Raw genomic sequence first — 20,887 nt, 5'->3', positions numbered from 1 at the left:
TACATGCAAACTCAATGTAGTTTATAAAGGGAAATCAACTGAAATAGAATTTTTTATTGTACCGAGTCTCAAACAAAACCTTATCCTTGGAATAGATTTTTGGTCAAAATTTCAAATAGCCCCTCATTTGATCAGTGAGATTACCTGCAGTGAGGATATTGGAGTGAAAAGGACAGATATGCACGAGTTATCATACGAGCAGCAGACTAAATTGAAGAATGTAAAAGATTTATTTCCTTCGTATGCTAAAGAAGGCTTAGGTAAAACAAATTTTATGGAGCATGTTATTGAATTAGAGCCAAACGTACGCCCTATCAAACAACGCTATTTTCCCATTTCTCCAGCTATAGAAAAACTTGTTCACTCTGAAATAGATGAAATGTTGAAGCTAGGAGTTATCGAGGAGTCACCAAACAGCCCTTGGTCAAGCCCAGTAGTGTTAGTAAGAAAAGGAGAAAAAGTTCGCTTATGCCTAGACTCACGCAAGGTTAATAGTTACACCATCAAAGATGCGTATCTTTTACCACATATTGAAGGCATACTAAGTCGTCTTCCAAAAGCCGAATTCATCTCCTCTCTAGATCTCAGACGAGCTTTCTGGCAGATTCCATTAGCGGAGAAATGTCGCGATTTTACCTGTTTTACAGTGCCCAATCGGCCAATGTATAGATATTGTGTTATGCCTTTCGGGTTATGCAATGCACCCCAAGCCCTTTGCAGACTCATGGACCGCGTCATACCTGCTTACCTAAAGGATAATGTTTTCGTATACCTCGACGATTTGCTTATAGTATCAGAAAGCTTTGACAACCACCTTAAAACGTTAGCAGAAGTAGCGCTAAATCTCAGAACAGCAGGATTAACTATCAACATTGAAAAAAGCAAATTTTGCATGAAAGAGGTCAAATATCTTGGTTATATCGTGGGAAACGGTACTCTTCGGACTGATCCAGACAAAATATCCTCAGTAACGCATTATCCATCACCTACCACCATCAAACAGTTGCGAAGATTCCTTGGCATGGCTGGCTGGTATCGGCGATTTGTACCCAATTATGCAACTATTACTACCTCTCACTGATTTACTCAAGAAAGCTAAAGTATTTAAGTGGAATGATAGTGCCCACGAAGCGTTCGATAGACTTAAGCATTTGTTATCATCTGCTCCTATACTAGCTAACCCTAACTATGATAAACCATTTTTCATACAATGTGATGCATCTAAACTTGGCATTGGTGCTGTTTTAGGCCAAGTAAACGAAGAAGGGGTTGAAGTACCTGTGGCTTATTTTTCACAAAAGCTCAACAAGGCACAGGGAAATTATAGTGTAACCGAGCTGGAATGTCTTGCAGCCATTTTAAGCTTGCGCAAGTTTCGCGCGTATCTCGAGGGTCAAGACTTCACGATCATAACCGATCATGCAAGCTTACAATGGCTAATGAAGCAAACAGATTTGAGTGGTCGACTGGCGCGTTGGTCTCTGAAGCTACAGGGCTTCCGATTCAAAATTCAGCACAGGCGTGGCTCGCAGAATGTGGTTCCGGATGCTTTGTCAAGGCAAAATTTCGAAGAGATCAGTGAAATAACCCTATTTCCGTCAATTGATCTCAACTCAGATGCCTTTAAATCGGAAGATTATGTAAAACTGAACACACAAATTGAGACAAATCAATCCAGTTTGCCAGATTTACAAGTAAAAGAAGGCAAAATATACAAACGTACTGAACGTCGCGATGGTAACGAAATGCGTGAATCATTCTGTTGGAAACTATGGATTCCCAAGGAGTTAGTCCAAACCACCATTGAAAATGCTCATTGCCCACCAAATAAATGCCATGGAGGTATCTCTAAAACTCTCGAAAGATTACGACTAAATTTTTATTGGCCTTCAATGATAAATGATGTACGAAACTTCATAGCGCGCTGCGACATTTGTCAGCAAAATAAATATCCAAACACTGTATTGCGACCGCCAATGACCGGTAATTTTAAAACCTCGCGGCCATGCCAAAGATTATATATCGATTTGATAGGACCTTATCCACGATCAAAAGCAGGCAATATTGGTGCCATTGTTATCGTCGATCATTTGACAAAGTTTCCATTTTTGAAAGCTGTCAAAAAGTTTACTTCACCAGTTATCTGCGATTACCTACAGGAACATATTTTTCCAATTTTCGGTACTCCCGAGTACATCTTGTCCGATAACGGAAGTCAATTTACATCTTCCCAATTTGAAAAGGTTCTTTCTGCTAGAGGAATAAAACATTTATTTACGGCACTTAATAGTCCACAAGCTAACGCTAGCGAGAGGGTCAATCGCTCAGTGATTGCTGGGATTCGTTCATACCTAAAGAAAGAACAAACTGAATGGGATAAGAACTTGCAGCTCATAGCTGAAGGATTGCGTTCATCTTTCCATCAGAGCATTGGCACTACGCCCTATTATTCCATGTTTGGCCAACAAATGGTTAACCATGCCGAAGAGTATCAGCTCCTCCGCATGCTCGAGTCTTTGGGGGGGGGGGGGGGGGGGGGGATGTTGTAGTGAACCGAGATGATAGGCTTCAACTCGTGCGCGCTGAAATCATGAACAATATACAAACGTGCTTTGAAAACTCTGCGAAGAGATACAACCTCAGAAGTAGGTCGCAAACGTTTGCAGTAGGTGAAAATGTTTATCGTAGAAACTTTGTTCTTAGCGATCGTTCAAAAAAATTCAATTCTAAATTTGCCCCAGTTTTTATTAAAGCCAAAGTTATTAATAAAAAGGGAAACAACATGTATCAATTGCAAGATAAAGAGAATGGTAGGATAGCTTGGTATCATGCGAAAGATATCAAGACTTGTCTAACCCAATGTTAATGTTTGTGCCAACTCTAGGCGAAAAGGGGCGAAATGCTGAAAACAGAGTTGCTTTATATGGGCATAAATGGGTATCCACTTGGGCTTGTAGCCATTTTCCTTCGCTCTAAAAGTTCTTTTTGGATTTGGCGATCATCAGGAGCAGTTCATCTTAAGTATATTCCTGGAGATAAAGTATTTCTTTCAAAGTTTAAACTTAACTCAAGTAAAGTTTTGAAATAACTAAATTTAATATAAATAAAGCTGATACGTTTCAATTATTGTGAATCAAATCAATATACCAATTGTACAACATACATATGCGAGGAGGCAGGTGGAGGATTTCGCTCTTGAGCCTATAATCCACCATACACATTTTCATCGGAAATAACATTCTTGCTCCAGAGGAGGAAGCCCGCAAACATAATTTAGCTTATAAAAATAACTTTTATATACATATATATATTTGGGAAAACTCTTTAAGTGAAAGAACACTGAAGAATGCAGGCAGTTTGACGTTCCAAAAGCAAAAACAATTTCTATCAAACAAAAAAAAGGGGGAAGAAAGAACTTTTTGCAAAATTTTGAGAGTCAGCCAACGACTCACTTAGTATTTCTTTACCACTCGTGAAAAGCAGTAGATTTCAGTTTTGTGCTGACTGTACAGCGTCTATCTAATTTAAACTATAAATTAATTAATAGTTAAATAATATTAAAAGTGAAGTGAGGAAGATATTAAGAAATAGTTACGTAAACCATCGTGGTTGAAAATGAGTTTGTAGAGGAAAGGAGTATTTGAATGAAAAAAAAAATCTGTAAATAATTATTGTTAAGTATTCACAGAAAAAAGAAAAGAAAAAAAAACCAGAAAAGAAGAGAGCTCAAACTAGAGTTATTACTGTGAGAAAAATTTTGTGTAATCAATGAAAAGAAAAATCAAAGTTCAAAGAAATTCCATAAATAAATTCAGTATTGTAATAAAGTCCGAGAGAGGGAAAAGTCAAACGAGAGGAAGTTAAGAATTCAATGTGCCCGGTTTTTTTTTTTTTGCTTTAACTAAACGTGCAGGAATAATTTAATCAACTTGATAAAATCAAAATAGGTGTTACTATCAAAAATATAAACTCATCGACATAAGCGAATTTCCACTTGCTTCAAATGGCATATCTACAGTGTGCGGAATCTACGAAGGCCTTCAACAGATCCAGTATCTCTGTAAGTATTAATCGTTGTTGTTGTGGTGATTTTATCATTTTTATATTTATTTAAACCTGCTATAATTTCGGATTTCGGTTGGCAATGTGTTTTTTTTTTGCTCGACGATTTCTCCATAACTAATGTAAACTAATTAATCTTTCAATTGGATAATAATTAAACATAAATCTAGTTTTGCTTTTCATAGAATTTATTTTCTATCAGGCAATATATTTATATATTGAGAATAATAGAAATTTGCTACTCAGAAATTCATTTGCGATCAGAGGAATCTCTTTGACTTTTCTTCTACATATATACATACATACGAATCGAATCCCTCATTACATTTATTTCTCTCGCATGCGACAAATTAAATATATGTATTCTTTCATTAGACTCTATGAGTTTTTTTTGATTCTCTCTTGTTTTAACGAGTAGTTAAGGAATTTAATTTGGTCTGTATTTAAATGGAAATATATTATAAGTATAAGAAAAATGTAGGGAGATACATTTATGCTACACGATAATTAAATAAAGAAATGAATTGTTAAATAAGTCATATCTGGTCTGAAAATCAGTTGTTGTTTATTTATTTGGGACTTTTATGAGCATCAAAAAAAGTCATGGAGGGAGGGTATAGAGCGGCTAAGAGAACGCATGAGTATAGCCGCCAATCTTAGAGAGTTTTCTTTGTTTTTTTTTCTTCGAATACAAATATCTAAGTACGGTAATGTAAATCAGTGCGATAGTGTTTAACCCTAGTGTGCATACAAATTTGTCTGACTAAAACTCACTGGTCTTTTAGAGTGATGAGGATATCATAGCTACTTTTTATGAATCCACGACAACTGAAGCTACGGGACTAAGCCAGATGCACACGAGTAGTTATGATTAGCCTTCCCCTCATTAAAAAAATTATAGTAAAATCTTTAAAACCCCCAAAAGTAAGCCAGTAAGAAGAGTTCCATAACACCCTGGTCCACATTTTGGTCGATATCTGGAAAACGCCTTCACATATACAACTGCCACCACTCCCCTTTAAAACTCTCATTAATACCTTTAATTTGATACCCATATCGTACAAACTCATTCTAGAGTCACCCCTGATCCGATCCACCTTTATGGCGATATTTCGAAAAGGCGAACGAAGGCCCACTCCCTTTTAAAAATACTCATTAACACCATTTGATACCCATATCGTACAAACAAAGTCAAGAGTCACCCCTGGTCCAGAAAGGCCCACTCCCTCTTAAAATACTCATTAACTCCTTTCGTTTGATACCCATATTGCACAAACGAATTCTAGAGTCACCCCTGGCCCACCTTTATGGCGATATCTCGAAACGGCGTCCACTTATGGAACTAAGGATTACTCCCTTTTAAAATACTCATTAACACCTTTCATTTGATATCCATATCGTACAAACGCATTCTAGAGTCACATCTGGTCCATCTTTATGGCGATATCTCGAAAGGCCTATAGAACTAAGGCCAACTCCCTCTTAAAATACTCATTAACTCCTTTCGCTTGATACCCATATTGCACAAACGAATTCTAGAGTCACCCCGGGCCCACCTTTATGGCGATATCTCGAAACGGCGTCCACCTATAGAACTAGGGCCCACTCCCTTTTAAAATACTCATTAACACCTTTCGTTTGATGCCCATATTGTGCAAACAAATTCTAGGGTCACCCCTGGTCCACCTTTATGGCGATATCTCGAAACGGCGTCCACCTATGGAACTAAGGATTACTCCCTTTTAAAATGCTCATTAACACCTTTCATTTGATACCCATATCGTACAAACTCATTCTAGAGTCACCCCTGATCCACCTTTATGGCGATATTTCGAAAAGGCGAACACCTATAGAACGAAGGCCCACTCCCTTTTAAAAATACTCATTAACACCTTTCATTTGATACCCATATCGTACAAATAAAGTCAAGAGTCACCCCTGGTCCAGAAAGGCCCACTCCCTCTTAAAATACTCATTAACTCCTTTCGTTTGATACCCATATTGCACATACGAATTCTAGAGTCACCCTTGGTCCACCTTTATGGCGATAACTCGAAAAGGGGTCCACCTATAGAACTAAGCCCCACGCCCTTTTAAAATAATCATTAACACCTTTCATTTGATACCCATATCATACAAACAAATTCTAAAGTCACCCCTGGTCCACCTTTACGGCGATATCTCGAAAAGGCGAACACCTATAAAACGAAGGCCCACTCCCTTTTAAAAATACTTATTAACACCTTTCATTTGATACCCATATCGTACAAACAAAGTCTAGAGTCACCCCTGGTCCACCTTTATTGCGATACCTCGAAAATGCGTCCACCTATAGAACTAAGGCCCACTCCCTCTTAAAATACTCATTAACTCCTTTCGCTTGATACCCATATTGCACATACGAATTCTAGAGTCACCCTTGGTCCACCTTTATGGCGATAACTCGAAAAGGGTCCACCTATAGAACTAAGGCCAACTCCCTCTTAAAATACTCATTAACTCCTTTCGTTTGATACCCATATTGCACATACGAATTCTAGAGTCACCCTTGGTCCACCTTTATGGTGATAACTCGAAAAGGGGTCCACCTATAGAACTAAGCCCCACGCCCTTTTAAAATAATCATTAACACCTTTCATTTGATACCCATATCGTACAAACTCATTCTAGAGTCACCCCTGATCCACCTTTATGGCGATATTTCGAAAAGGCGAACACCTATAGAACGAAGGCCCACTCCCTTTTAAAAATACTCATTAACACCTTTCATTTGATACCCATATCGTACAAATAAAGTCAAGAGTCACCCCTGGTCCAGAAAGGCCCACTCCCTCTTAAAATACTCATTAACTCCTTTCGTTTGATACCCATATTGCACATACGAATTCTAGAGTCACCCTTGGTCCACCTTTATGGCGATAACTCGAAAAGGGGTCTACCTATAGAACTAAGCCCCACGCCCTTTTAAAATAATCATTAACACCTTTCATTTGATACCCATATCATACAAACAAATTCTAGAGTCACCCCTGGCCCACCTTTATGGCGATATCTCGAAACGGCGTCCACCTATAGAACTAAGGCCCACTCCCTTTTAAAATACTCATTAACACCTTTCGTTTGATGCCCATATTGTGCAAACAAATTCTAGGGTCACCCCTGGTCCACCTTTATGGCGATATCTCGAAACGGCGTCCACCTATGGAACTAAGGATTACTCCCTTTTAAAATGCTCATTAACACCTTTCATTTGATACCCATATCGTACAAACGCATTCTAGAGTCACCCCTGGTCCATCTTTACGGCGATATCTCGAAAAGGCGTCCATCTATAGAACTTAGGTCCACGCCCTTTTAAAATACTCATTAATACCTTTCATTTGATACCCATATCGTACAAACGCATTCTAGAGTCAACCCTGATCCACCTTTATGGCTATATCCCTAAATGGCATCCACCTATAGAACTATGGCCTACTCCCTCATAAAATACTCTTTAATGCCTTTCATTTGATACACATGTCATACAAACACATTCCAGGGTTTCTCTCGGTTCATTTTCCTACATGGTTATTTTCTCAACTGAGTATGTAATGTTCGGTTACACCCGAACTTAACCTTCCTTACTTGTTCGTATTAAATTTTATTTAATTGTTACATTTCTATAGGCTTTTCCGATCTAACCAGGTCTAGAGCCAATGAAACATTCCACTATTTTCCCCGACTTTTCGCTAAAACTTTTTACCTTCATCAGGGGCTATTCAAATTTATTTTTCTCTCATATGTTGAAATAATTTTAAAAACAATATCCACATCCATTCACGTAGACAAATATATATACAACATAACTCACAATATACACGTGCTTTACAAAGACTTAATCTTTTTGAATCATGCAATCAGTACTATAGCCTGTGTTGTCAATACTAAAAACTAACTTAATTTTATTTATTGCGCAAACATAAAACATATGACGATGCTTTTTAGTCTGTGTCTTCTTTCTATCTAAGGCTTTCCAGCGTATACTTTGTCCTTTCGTTTCTCTCCTTGTCAAGTATTTGTGTGTTGGGAAAGTCAGCTGTGTGCCCGCTGTCATTTGAAATAAGGCAGTATTGGTATCGTGCTTTTTGTTCGCGTCATTGTGCCAATGGACACTGTCGCAGCATTCGTTTTTTTTTGCCCATTGCTTTGTTTTTCAAGATCGATGGCACTTTTTGTTTTGTATGCGAATACGATGTTTTGATCTGTTTTGAATTTGTGATCTATGTATGTTTTTGCTTAACTTTGGTATGTAAGTAACACGATAATATTGTTTGGCTGCGTTAGCCGAGTCCGTGTTTACTTTGTTTTACTTTTGCCCATTTATTTCCATCAGTTTTGTGTTTAAAAATTATTAAGTGTTCAAGCTAAATGTTGTTGTTGTAGATAGGTAGGTAGGTGAAATGGCTGCGACCCTGGTCGCCCAAGTAGCTATTTAAAGCCGCTTTGATGCCATGTAACTCGCCTAAAAACCTACGGAATGTTACGGTCAATGTATTACAACCAGCCAGAGTTGTTGATAAAATTAAGAATATTCGGGATTGCTATCACAGATAAACCTCTGAGGTCTTCTAGATACGGGGTTCCAAGGAACCTTAGTCGGGCTCTAGCTAGAGCCGGGCATTTACACATAAAGTGTTCTACTGTCTCCCTGGAATTTGGATCTTTACAGCTTCTGTAGCAGTCATTATATGGAATGCCCTTCTTTTCCGCATGCGTACCTGCTGCACAATGACCGGTGCAGACTGCTATCAGTTTCCCTGTGATGGCCCAGGATTTGTTCAGAAGACTTCTAGTCCTCTTTCCATCATATTTTGGCCAAATGGATGTTGATATTGCACAGGTGGTGATGTTATTCCACTTTGTTTGTGCTTTCTTCAAGTAGAAGCTTTGGATATTCCCCTTGGCTACTGCTAAGGGTATGCCTACTTCGACACTGGTTATTTCCTCGTTCATCTCCGATGGGCCCCTGCGTGGCAGCTCGTCGGCCTTATCGTTACCCGCTATCCCCCTATGACCCGGGACCCAGATAACGCATAGTTCTAGATTGGTGGATAACTGGGATATGAGTCGCTTACAAGCCCACACTAATTTTGAGTTAATGTGTGGCGCATTTATCGCTGCTTGGCTATCCGACAGGATGCACACTTTACCAGCTACATTCAAGCCCTCCAGTGATTTGCAGGCTTGCCAAATCGCAAGGTTTTCTGCTTGAAACACGCTGCAGTGCGATGGGAGTCTGAATAATGCAGACAAATCTAGGGACTCAGAGTAGACTCCGGCCACGACTCCCGATTCCATCTTGGAGCCGTCAGTGTAGATTTGGATGTCGTCGACCCTTATGCCCGGGTTTCTCTTCCACTCGTTCCTGCTTGGAATGGCGGTATTACAATCGTACTCAAACTTCAGTTTGCGAGGGTAGTAATCTGCCTCGGTACTACATGTACCATCCGGAAGTTTCTTTAGGATACTACTATGCCCTTGCTGAGTATCCTTCCAACACCCAGACTCCCTGAGTCTCAGTGCGGTTTGTGACGATGTACAAAGTATGTGCAAGTCGATCGGAAGCAGGTGCAAAATGAGGTCGAAAGCAGCTGTGGGGTAAGTGCGTCCGGCCCCTATGGCACCAACACACGCAGTGCGCTAGACTTTTTGCAGGCTGGTGAGATTGTAGCTCTTAGTTACGAGCTTCCCACCAGACTATGGAACCTTAGGTAAGCACCGGTCGCACCACCGCCTCGTACATCCAAAGTACCATGCTTGGCTTGAGTCCCATTTCTTATCAAACATTGATTTGCAGACATAGAAGGCGATGCAGGCCTTCCGTACCCGCTCTTCGATGCATACTTTCCAATTCAACTTGCAGTCAATTGTTAGTCCCAGATACTTGGTACTCGATGACAGGGTTAGACGATATTGATGACAGTTTGTGTGTTTGTATGTTTTTTTTTTTTAGATGTCAATTGAAAGGCGCATATGTTGTCCTTTACGGCACCCAAATTGGTCCAATTATTTGGCTAATATTAGCATTTGGTCAACAGTCTAAGTAACTGGAATTTATCCTTTCGGCCTTGAGCGCAATAATTAACCAAAAAGTTAAAATACACTTATAAAGGTAAAATACACTATTAATAAAGCTTAAAATTGGATTTTTTTTGGACAAACTTCAAGAAATTCTCCATAATATTGAATAATTAACGGAGTTATTTCTGTATATTTTTTAAGCACACACTATTTTCGTCAAACTAATATTAAAAAAATTCGCTTATGGAAAATTTTTGCAATTGGTTTGAATAGTTGTCTACGAATGTTGTTTAGGTATAGCAAAAGAAAGACCGCGGAAAAAAGTTGTCAAAGTCCGCGCTTAAAATTAAAAACTTTGTTGAGAGGGTTTCGGAAAAAAATTGTTTTTATCATTCGATATACAGCCGAAATTGTTTTTTTACTGTAACGTGTGTAACGAATTTACTTGCAAATCCTCTTATTTGCAATCCTCTGATAAGTTCGAATCACTAAACTGTTGAATAAATAACTCCAATTTGTAGTAATGCAAAATGGCCTTTATTAAAGTACTTCACAATAACACTCAAACTGTGCAACGAATAGCTTGCTTAATAACCACACTGATTGATAGCTCAATGAAACTCTGCTATTCAAAATAATACTGCTATTGCTCGCTAGATATCGTCTTAATCGGAACTGCTTGACAACTCAAATCAAACTGAATTACATTTTACTCGCTTGTGCCGCTTTTATAGTTTACGCTGCATACATCTAGGCTCTTCTATTTCCAGAACTTACCAACTATTTCGAGTGTTTATAGTTCTCATATAGTTTCTACTTGTTTACAATTTTCTACTTTTCAGCGTCTCTCAGATGTATGTGAGTTTGTAGTTTACAGTCTCTCGCACACACATAGGCGTATAAGTAAATGCATCTGTGTGTGACATCTCTCGGCTGCCTTATATATGTGTATACATGATTTGATTATTGACGTAAACATCGCTTAGCATCGCCTTAGTGATGGTATAGCTTAGGGATGCTAATATCCGTGACACGTGGTTATTTGTCATCCAATTTTTGATATTGATACATAATAATTCTAATCTTGGAAAATTTACTTTTAACGTCCTTTCGAGCTATGAAGTCGTTCTCACTTGATTACGTCACTTAATGGGGTATTATCCACTCCCTAAAGTATGCTTTTTCTTATTAAATTTTATTTAATTCTTACATTTCTATAGGCTTTTCCGATCTAACCAGTTCTAGAGCCACTGAAACATTCCACTATTTTCCCCGACTTTTCGCTAAAACTTTTTACCTTCATCAGGGGCAATTCAAATTTATTTTTCTCTCATATGTTGAAATAATTTTAAAAACAATATCCACATCCATTCACGTAGACACGTATATATACAACATAACTCACAATATACACGTGCTTTACAAAGACTTTATCTTTTTGAATCATGCAATCAGTACGATAGTCTGTGTTGTCAATACTAAAAACTAACTTAATTTTATTTATTGCGCAAACATAAAACATATGACGATGCTTTTTGGTCTGTGTCTTCTTTCTATCTAAGGCTTTCCAGCGTGTACTTTGTCCTTTCGTTTCTCTCCTTGCCAAGTATTTGTGTGTTGGGAAAGTCAGCTGTGTGCCCGCTGTCTGTCATTTGAAATAAGGCAGTATTGGTATCGTGGCCACCGTGGTGTGATGGTAGCGTGCTCCGCCTATCACACCGTATGCCCTGGGTTCAACTCCCGGGCAGAGCAACATCAAAATTTTAGAAATAAGATTTTTCAATTAGAAGAAAATTTGTCTAAGCGGGGTCGCCCCTCGGCAGTGTTTGGCAAGCACTCCGGGTGTATTTCTGCCATGAAAAGCTCTCAGTGAAAACTCATCTGCTTAGCAGATGCCGTTCGGAGTCGGCATAAAACATGTAGGTCCCATCCGGCCAATTTGTAGGGAAAATCAAGAGGAGCACGACGCAAATTGGAAGAGAAGCTCGGCCTTAGATCTCTTCGGAGGTTATCGCGCCTTACATTTATTTTTTTATTAGTATTGGTATCGTGTTTTTTGTTCGCGTCATTGTGCCAATGGACACTGTCGCAGCATTCGTTTTTTTGCCCATTGCTTTGTTTTTCAATATCGATGGCACTTTTTGTTTTGTATGCGAATACGATGTTTTGATCTCTTTTGAATTTGTGATCTATGTATGTTTTCGCTTAACTTTGGTATGTAAGTAACACGATAATATTGTTTGGCTGCGTTAGCCGAGTCCGTGTTTACTTTGTTTTACTTTTGCCCATTTATTTCCATCAGTTTTGTGTTTAAAAATTATTAAGTGTTCAAGCTAATTGTTGCTCCTCAGTATTGCTCTGATTTTCTTTATGTTTACCTGGTGAAATTTAATACGGCTTATTGTAAATACATTATTTATAAAGTTGTGGCAGTGTTTACTTTAAATTTTTTGAGTTGTGATGAGAGGTAGTAAATGAGATGACCAGATGACGTTTGTTTAGAGTACCAATCCAGAAGTTCCTGACTTTTCCTATGGATGCATATGTACGTCTAAAAATGGAATGCATGCATTTTCGTCCATTTCGACTGTGCATTGCAGCTAACTATGGTATTTGCTAAGTGTGTCTAGAATGGTGTTCACGTCGTTTCGATTAATAATATACATGTAATTCAGTATGTGCGTATAGAAAGAAATTTACATATTATGCATTGACAATTTTTTTCACATATACTGTTACGTTTAAGATGCTACAAGCATCGATTAGGCCAAATAATTACTTAATGACACTAGTAAGCGATATTCAACATAAAATTATTGGGACAAATCTTGACGCCGTGGTGTGGTAGACGTGTGCTCCGCCTAGTTCACAAACCAACCTAATATAAACGCACGCAAGTCATTTTCTGTCAAAAATGTCTCATGCACATACAACTTGTATGAGAGCAACCCAAATAGAATTTGCTGCGTGAAAACCTAACTCGATTTCCAATTTTTGTTCTGCGTGACATTTAGATTTGACGTTTGCACACATGCTTTACATTGTCGCAACGCATGCTTTTTTGGGTTAGGGCAAAAAACGCCTGATGTTTGCGTGCGCTAAAAAAACGCAGTGCGGTTTTATTAGGTTGGCTTGTCAAGTCCCGTGAAAAGCAGCATGAAATATTTTTAAAAAGTTTTTCCATTTTTCCCTCGGCAGTGGTTTGGCAAACATTTTTTTATTCAATCTGTACACGAACTAAGACTTCTTTTACTGTTCGTGGCTTTCTAGGATTACAAAAAATTACCTATGCGCTTTTCGTCACTGACAGCATTTCCTAAGTAAACTTTTAGCCTTACTGATGCTACAAATAATATTTAAAAGTATATTTTTATTTATTTATTTATTTATTTATTTATTTATTATTTAAAGTCGACGACAAACTATGGTCGACTGCATAATATAAAAGATATATAAATATACAACTCAAAAGATAAAATTTAAGATATATCGAGCTTTCAACAATGTTATATTACAAACAAAGAAATATTAATGAACATTACTATTTAATTTCAGAATATAATAATAATAAGAAATATGAGCAGAAATAAGATCTTATGCCGAAATCTTATACTGGCGGAATGCATCAGATTCCGCTCAGCATGACTTCGGAATGCAGTGGATTCCAATCTCCCTGTTGGAATGCAACAAGATTCCAATCAGCATGTCATGGGAATCCGGCAGTGCTAAGAGTAGTGTAATGAGGATACGCCATCACAAGGCATAAAAAAGTAACATGACCTGTGTTGTTGGAATGCACCGGATTCCAATCAGCTCGATGCCTGACCCATAAGATTATACTGCCGGAATGCATACGATTCCGGTCAGTGACTCTTGAAAAAGCATGTTTTTTACGTTGTTGGAATGCACCAGATTCCAATCAACACAGTACTGTCTTGTTCCTTCTTAATGAGACATGTTGATAAATGTTCGTCCATCCTTAAGCGAGATAGTTCCTGTTTTTTATCGAAGGAATAAATGCCGGCAAATTAAATTAGCTTGTATCTCTTAAATTAGATAGGCAAGTATTGCATTACGTATAGTGGCAAAAGTACATTCAAGACTGATGCAGCTATACAAGTCATTGTAGTGCGCGCACCAGATAAGAAGAGGATTATTTTTAGCAAAGTTTCGTCGACAAAGGGGTAAATAGAAAGGAAAAATCAACATTGGTGACGTAGAACAAACAGCCGCAAAGGTACCACTATTAGTTCGTGCATCGTTTAATTTGCCAGAGATCGTCTCACTGGAAGTCTCGGCACAACCTTGTGGAGATTTCTGAGCTGCATTGTTCATAACGTCTTTGGTTAGCCTGTTCGTATTAGTCAACGCGGTTGAAGCGACATTCGTAGGAGGACAGCTTTGCCCCTGACTCGAAGACAAGTTGGCGTCATTGTTGGGCATACATTTCTTTCGTTTTGGGGATTCAGATATCACTTTCAATTTTTTAAAGTGAGCCTCCATCGTTTTGAATCTTTCGTTAAGGTCACGAAACCCAATAAAAATGTTGTTGAACTCTTTCTGAGTTTGCCTCATAAAAGCTCGCATGTCATTTTCTACAGAACGACAATCATGACATGTCCAGTTCAGTCCAATTTTGCTGGATATTAGGTCAACAACCCGACCACCTATGTGAGAGAAACCGGCACAGATAACATGAGCCATATTATCACAGAGCCAACAACAAACATAAGTATCACCACGGGAAATTTTCTTTTGATTGGTGCACTTCTTGACACAGCAATCCAACATAATTGCAAAGTTAAACAAACCCAAAAGAAAAATAGGCAAAAGAAACTATAAGTGTAAGATAAATTGAACAGCTGTTCAGAAATTATGGGCAAGAGTTATTTTGGAGCACTGGATGCAAATCGCAAGACAGCGTATAGCTAGCAGCGAACACAACACAAAGCAAAAAGGGCACACAATGACTTGCTAATAGCAGCTACCAACAAAAAGGTATGCAGTTATCACAAATTTTTGTGAAAATCTATGATATATGAACACACAGACTGAATGTTTAAATTGCACAAAAAGCCACTACGTATATTGCACTGTGTAAAGATTTAATACGAAATTAAACTTTTAAACTGTTTTCTATTCTATGAATAAATATTTATGAAAGATAAAACTTGTTTACAAAGTAAAAAGAATAACAATTCGAAGAGCGATCAAAAACACGTCCGCGCACGGCAAGGTTACCAGATCATATACACAAGATATATCTATGCATAATATGTTACTCGTTTCTTATTCGCACATACTGAAAATAACAGTCAGGTTTATTAGTATTATTAACACCAACTTCGCCATAACTTCGTTGTTTATTGTCTTAGAGAAATGGTTCAAATGCAATAATGTCATGAATTTGGAAATGCTTTCGTCTGGTAAAACGAAAAGGTGGGATGAAACCCAATTAGGTGACCTAATCAAGTGAAAAGGACTTCATAGCTCGAAAGACCATTAAAGGCAAATATGCAGTTTTCCAATACCAAAATATTGACGTATCAATTCAAAACATCGTGAAATAACCAAGTTACAATAAAAACACAATTTGGGCTGTATTTCGAATGATCAAAAATTTAAAAAATTTTTCCGAAACCCTCTCCACATAAACTTCGCGGCCTTTTACCACTTTTTACTTGTATGGGGATCAACCCGGTCTATTAAAAAAAAAATAAATGTAAGGCGCGATAACCTCCGAAGAGATCTAAGGCCGAGCTTCTCTTCCAATTTGCGTCGTGCTCCTCTTGATTTTCCCTACAAATTGGCCGGACGGGACCTACATGTTTTATGCCGACTCCGAACGGCATCTGCAAAGCAGATGAGTTTTCACTGAGAGCTTTTCATGGCAGAAATACACCCGGAGTGCTTGCCAAACACTGCCGAGGGGCGACCCCGCTTAGAAAATGTTTCTTCTAATTGAAAAATCTTATTTCTAAAATTTTGATGTTGCTTTGCCCGGGAGTTGAACCCAGGGCATACGGTGTGATAGGCGGAGCACGCTACCATCACACCACGGTGGCCGCCCGGTCTATTGCCTGCCATAGTTTTTATACCTAAAAAAGTTTTCCAGGATGGAATGTCCCTAAAAAATTGGAAACATATATATGCGGAGTTGCGGTGTTACAGGATAGAATCCCCTACTACAGCCTGGAATACTCCTTCTGATTACTCTATGGAACTCATACGGGGAAGTAATTTCTAAAAGATTACTTAATGGAGTACTCACAAGCAAAGCAAGGGCTCAAGTATGGAATCCGTATTGGGGTACAAATATGACAAAAATGGTACACACGATCCAAAAACGGCAAAAAATATATTATATTTGGGCAAGTCATGGATTAAGGAAGCATAAGCAGTAGACTTTATACATACTATAATGTTTCCAAAGCGCTACCTCGAAGCATCATTCCATAAAAATTATGGGGACAATAAATATTTAATTACTTATATATAACCATATATTATACTGTTCGGACGCAACAAGAATTTTTTAAATCTTTTGTGTAAGTATGCAAAACTAAGCTAAATACGGGGAAAATATTACATTCCTTATATGAGAGAATGAAGGTCAAAGTTGACCCCCAGTTTGATAGATTTACAAAATGTGAAATATCTTTTGAAAACGTTGAATAACACCACACGGTTAGAAATTTCGGTCCAAATTTGAAAACTTTCATCGCTTTAAGCAATTTTCAAAACATTTTTGTAGTAAACCTGAAACCTTTCAATTTAAAATTGGTTAAGATTTGAAACCCAACTGAAAGGAAATTAGGATCTATGCCATAATATTTTAAAAGTAAATTGAAAAATTTTAAATGTAATCAGAATAATGTCATAAACCAAAAAATTGATCTGAAACAAAACTAATGTGTTAAAAAGTGGTTTTAAAATTTTCCTGAATATCGCTCATTGTAAAGTTGAAAGGAATCAAAAACTATAAAAAATGTTTCTTTATAATTTCCTAATATTCGGTGAGGAAAAGGCAAGCATTGCGGTTTTTTATTTTCCTTATTGATTTTTGAAATTTTTGGTTGAGCTCAATGCCGGGAGTTCAGTTTTTCTAAACACTAACGGCCAATAACGAGACAAATAATTTATTAATTTTTAACAAAAAACTGTTTTCGTTTTCATCAATTATCATCATCTATTGAAACATAAAATTCTACACAGGAATTTTTTAAATTTTGCGACAAATATATATGCAGCGCATATCATCGGTATTATCTGACCTGGCGAATTTAACACGGCGATGTCCTAGGCGGTGGAAATTGTCGCTAATTCCGAACAATTTCCACTTTAGAAATAGCTTTTCTTCGGTAGCGTAACGCCATAGACGTCCACTAAGCGCGTTATCTGTACCTTCCACGTCGTAAACAGGGTGACCATGGACAAGGTTGTGATAGTGCAGTTAGCGCGAGGTGAAGACACCAGAAAGACTGGGGAGATAGCTGTTTGTTTTGAAAATTATTCGTCTATTGAAGGGCCAGGTCCTGTTGCCATCATCGTGAAGTCGTCGGCATAGGAAATTATTGTAACTCATTCTGGTGGGGAAAGCAGCTTTGATAAGAAACAATTAAGCAGAAGTGGGGATATGACAACACACTGTGGAACCACCCATTTAATTCTCCTAGGTTTTCGGGTAAATTGAACCGGTGCTTGCCGAACATTCATATGCGATCTACCTTTTTAGACATGGCGGAAAGGGTGAACCTTCTGTCTTGGAGTAATGTGCCGTGGTTGACTGTGTCTAAAGTTTTACAAAGTCAACTGCCACGAGCACCGTCCTATGACGGGGTTTTGGCTGGTTCAGACCGTAATTTATCTGAGTGTTGATAGCGTTAGGCGCGATGGTAGAGCTATATATTTGCGGAAACCATCCTGCTGGGTCGCCAAGAGAAGATTCGCAGTAAAATGAGGGAGCAGGACAGTAACCAACGGCTTTGCTCCAAGAAAGGAGCAATATCGGTCGATATGACCAACTTCGTTGGCTGGTTTCATATGCTTTAGTTGTGGAACTATCAATTTCCCATTGTTCTGGAATGACAAAAGACTTCAATGACAAAACGAAAATGTGTTTCGGGTAGCTTACTCTCCCATATCGCCAAGTGTCTGGTCCTATTGGCTTGTAAGATTTGGCCTTTATGAAGGCTGCTTTAAGCTCTGTGGGTTCACGGTAATAGGCGGCACGTCGTGCTTGTGTTTATGTGCCTGTCTGTTTGCACGACGTCTAGCTTTGATACTGAATGATGCATAACAAATTGCTGTAAAAAGACGTACAGAGATTTACCGCCAAATGCGATGGATACTTTACCATTGCATTTTGTCGGGTTTGACAAGGGTTTGACGGTTGAAAACAATTTACCGACACCCGTAGAGAGGTTACAGTTCTTTAGATGCTCTTTCCATTTGGCACCTTTATATTCATTTACCAGTCGCATAATATCCAATTTGCAGCTTAATATCCACGTCGACACTCTGAGGGCTGCTGGTGTTGATAAGTTGGTAGTAGTGTTTTGGTAGCACGGTGCAACGAATGAGCCCGTCGGAGGGTTACCATTGTTGAGCCCAGAACATATATGAAAGTGGCCACGGCATGAACTGCATTGGACTTATGTCGCAATCATAGCACGACAGTTTTTGCTGCATTGTCATAAACTCGGACATCCCAGCAATTAACTGCTTGATCTAGCACCGCCTTCAAGAGCGGTAAAGAAATATCTCCGTAAGCACTATGATGAGATTCGGCACTTTCTCACTCAGCATTTTGATCCATATAAGTATAAGTAGGTCCTAAATCTGATACACAACGCCAGGAACGTGTAAGGTTTCCAGTTTCTAGCTCCATGAGAAGTTGCTTAAAAATCACTCGCAAAATTCCTAATGTTCTAAATAGGTTTTTTATATATCTCCATATATGTTGATCCCTGCCTCGTAGAGGACATTTTGTATAATTTTTAAGGTTCATAGATTATCGGGAAGTCACATAATAACCGATCTCAAGATTTCAAAACTCGTATGAATTTGTTAATAACTTTGACCCTTGCCCCAACCTAGCGAAATTTTTTTTCACATTTTGTTGCGTTGTCATGATGGCCTGAGCGTAGTTTTCAAGCTTGTAGCTTAATGGGAGGTAACTTAAAAATTAATCACAAGATTCTACGATCTCCGTAGGGATTTTCTAAATATCTCAATGCCTGTCCAATCTAGCACATTTTCCCAAATATTGCATTTTAATACTTCTAAGCTTTGTTCGAAGTTTTACGTATCTAGCCTCTAAGTCTCTGTTGCTCGCAAAATTTCCAGCGTAATTCTTTTTCCTTATCTTTAGGTTGTGAATTACTCATGTTCCAAGTCTCAGGATCCTAGTTCCACGGGAAGAACCCCAAAATATATTGCAAGATCTCCCAATTTTTAACTGAAATTCACTGAAATATATGGAAAGAAATATATATATAGGAAAGGGATAACGGACGTGAAAAATTTTAGAAACCACTAAAATATGTAACTCGAAAGTTTTGGAACAAATTGTTATACTTTTTTATAAGACGTACATGATTTACCATCTAAAAGCTTTTTGAATTTCAAAGCAGACGCGACACAAGTATAGGGTAAGACCAATTCATCAAATCCCCATTTTCGAAAGTATATTATATAACAGTCACATTGCATTGGTAAGCCCTAAAATGTCCCATAAACTCAAGTTCATGACAATATGAATGTAAAATTATACTTTTTTCAATGTTAAACAGAAGTCTAGAAAAATTCAGATATCAGCAAATACATATATGAATCTGAGTTTACCAAGAAGCAATCTAATGGAAAGGCGTTTAGCAAAACAGCGAAAGTAGAAGAACAGAAAATGTTTTTTTTTTAATTGTTTTTCTCTGGCCAGGATAAAGAAAACCAGTAAACAATTTTATTTCCATATTGCACTCATATTTAACCTTTAAATCACATTTAATTTAGTGTTCGTGCTGGGTCTCATTTGAGATTCGCCCATATAGCAATACAATTAAATTTCAATTGAGGTTACCAATAAAAGGGGTTCAGCCTCATATTTTTTTAACAAATGCACCACAGTAAGTTCAGAGCAGTAAGAAGTATCAAGTACATTTCCGAAGAATGCATCGGAAACATATATTTCAAACGATGCAATGTCTCCCTCATACCTAAAACTAAATTAATAAACATTGATGATGCACCCACTAGTGCAATAACAAGCCTAGAGCAAACATAATTAGCAAAGTTAGCGAAGCATGTAACCGTGACGCTAATATGTCCCTACAGGGTTTCACGGCAGTCACACGCACACGAACAACAGGTAGCACACCACGAATTTAAGCATATGGAAAAGAGACAGATCGCGCATTGGTAAAACGGGCCAGTCAATGATGTTTGATTGATGGCAGCCGCAACACTTTTACCACCAAAAGCCATCAATGTTGGTAACTGTGGTTGTAGAAGTTAAAGATACGGTTAGCGGAGTACGAAAAATTCGGGAGGCTAATGAAGTTAACACAGGCGTGCTGGAAGCAAAAGTTGCAGAGTTACCACTATTAGTATGTACGGAGTACAGGCAGAAATTCCGAATGTTGTGAACATTCCTGAGCAACATAAGTAGTGATAAATTTGGCAGTCATGTTCTGCCACTTCATATGCAAACAAGGAACTTTTATACCACATGTAAGGTATCCACAAGAAATTGAGGGAATTTATA

General features: G+C 38.1%; 1 protein-coding gene across 5 annotated transcripts in view; it reads right to left on the bottom strand.

Annotated features, from left to right (window-relative positions):
* vari (MAGUK p55 subfamily member vari) overlaps positions 1-20,887 on the bottom strand; it is a 767,475-nt gene that overhangs the window by 260,236 nt on the left and 486,352 nt on the right. The window lies entirely within an intron of this gene.

The sequence above is a fragment of the Eurosta solidaginis genome, chromosome 2, assembly GCF_040869045.1.
Source record: "Eurosta solidaginis isolate ZX-2024a chromosome 2, ASM4086904v1, whole genome shotgun sequence".
Taxonomy (NCBI): Eukaryota; Metazoa; Arthropoda; class Insecta; order Diptera; family Tephritidae; genus Eurosta; species Eurosta solidaginis.
The sequence above is the reverse complement of the archived record's forward strand: the minus strand, read 5'-3'. Positions and strand labels throughout refer to the sequence as shown.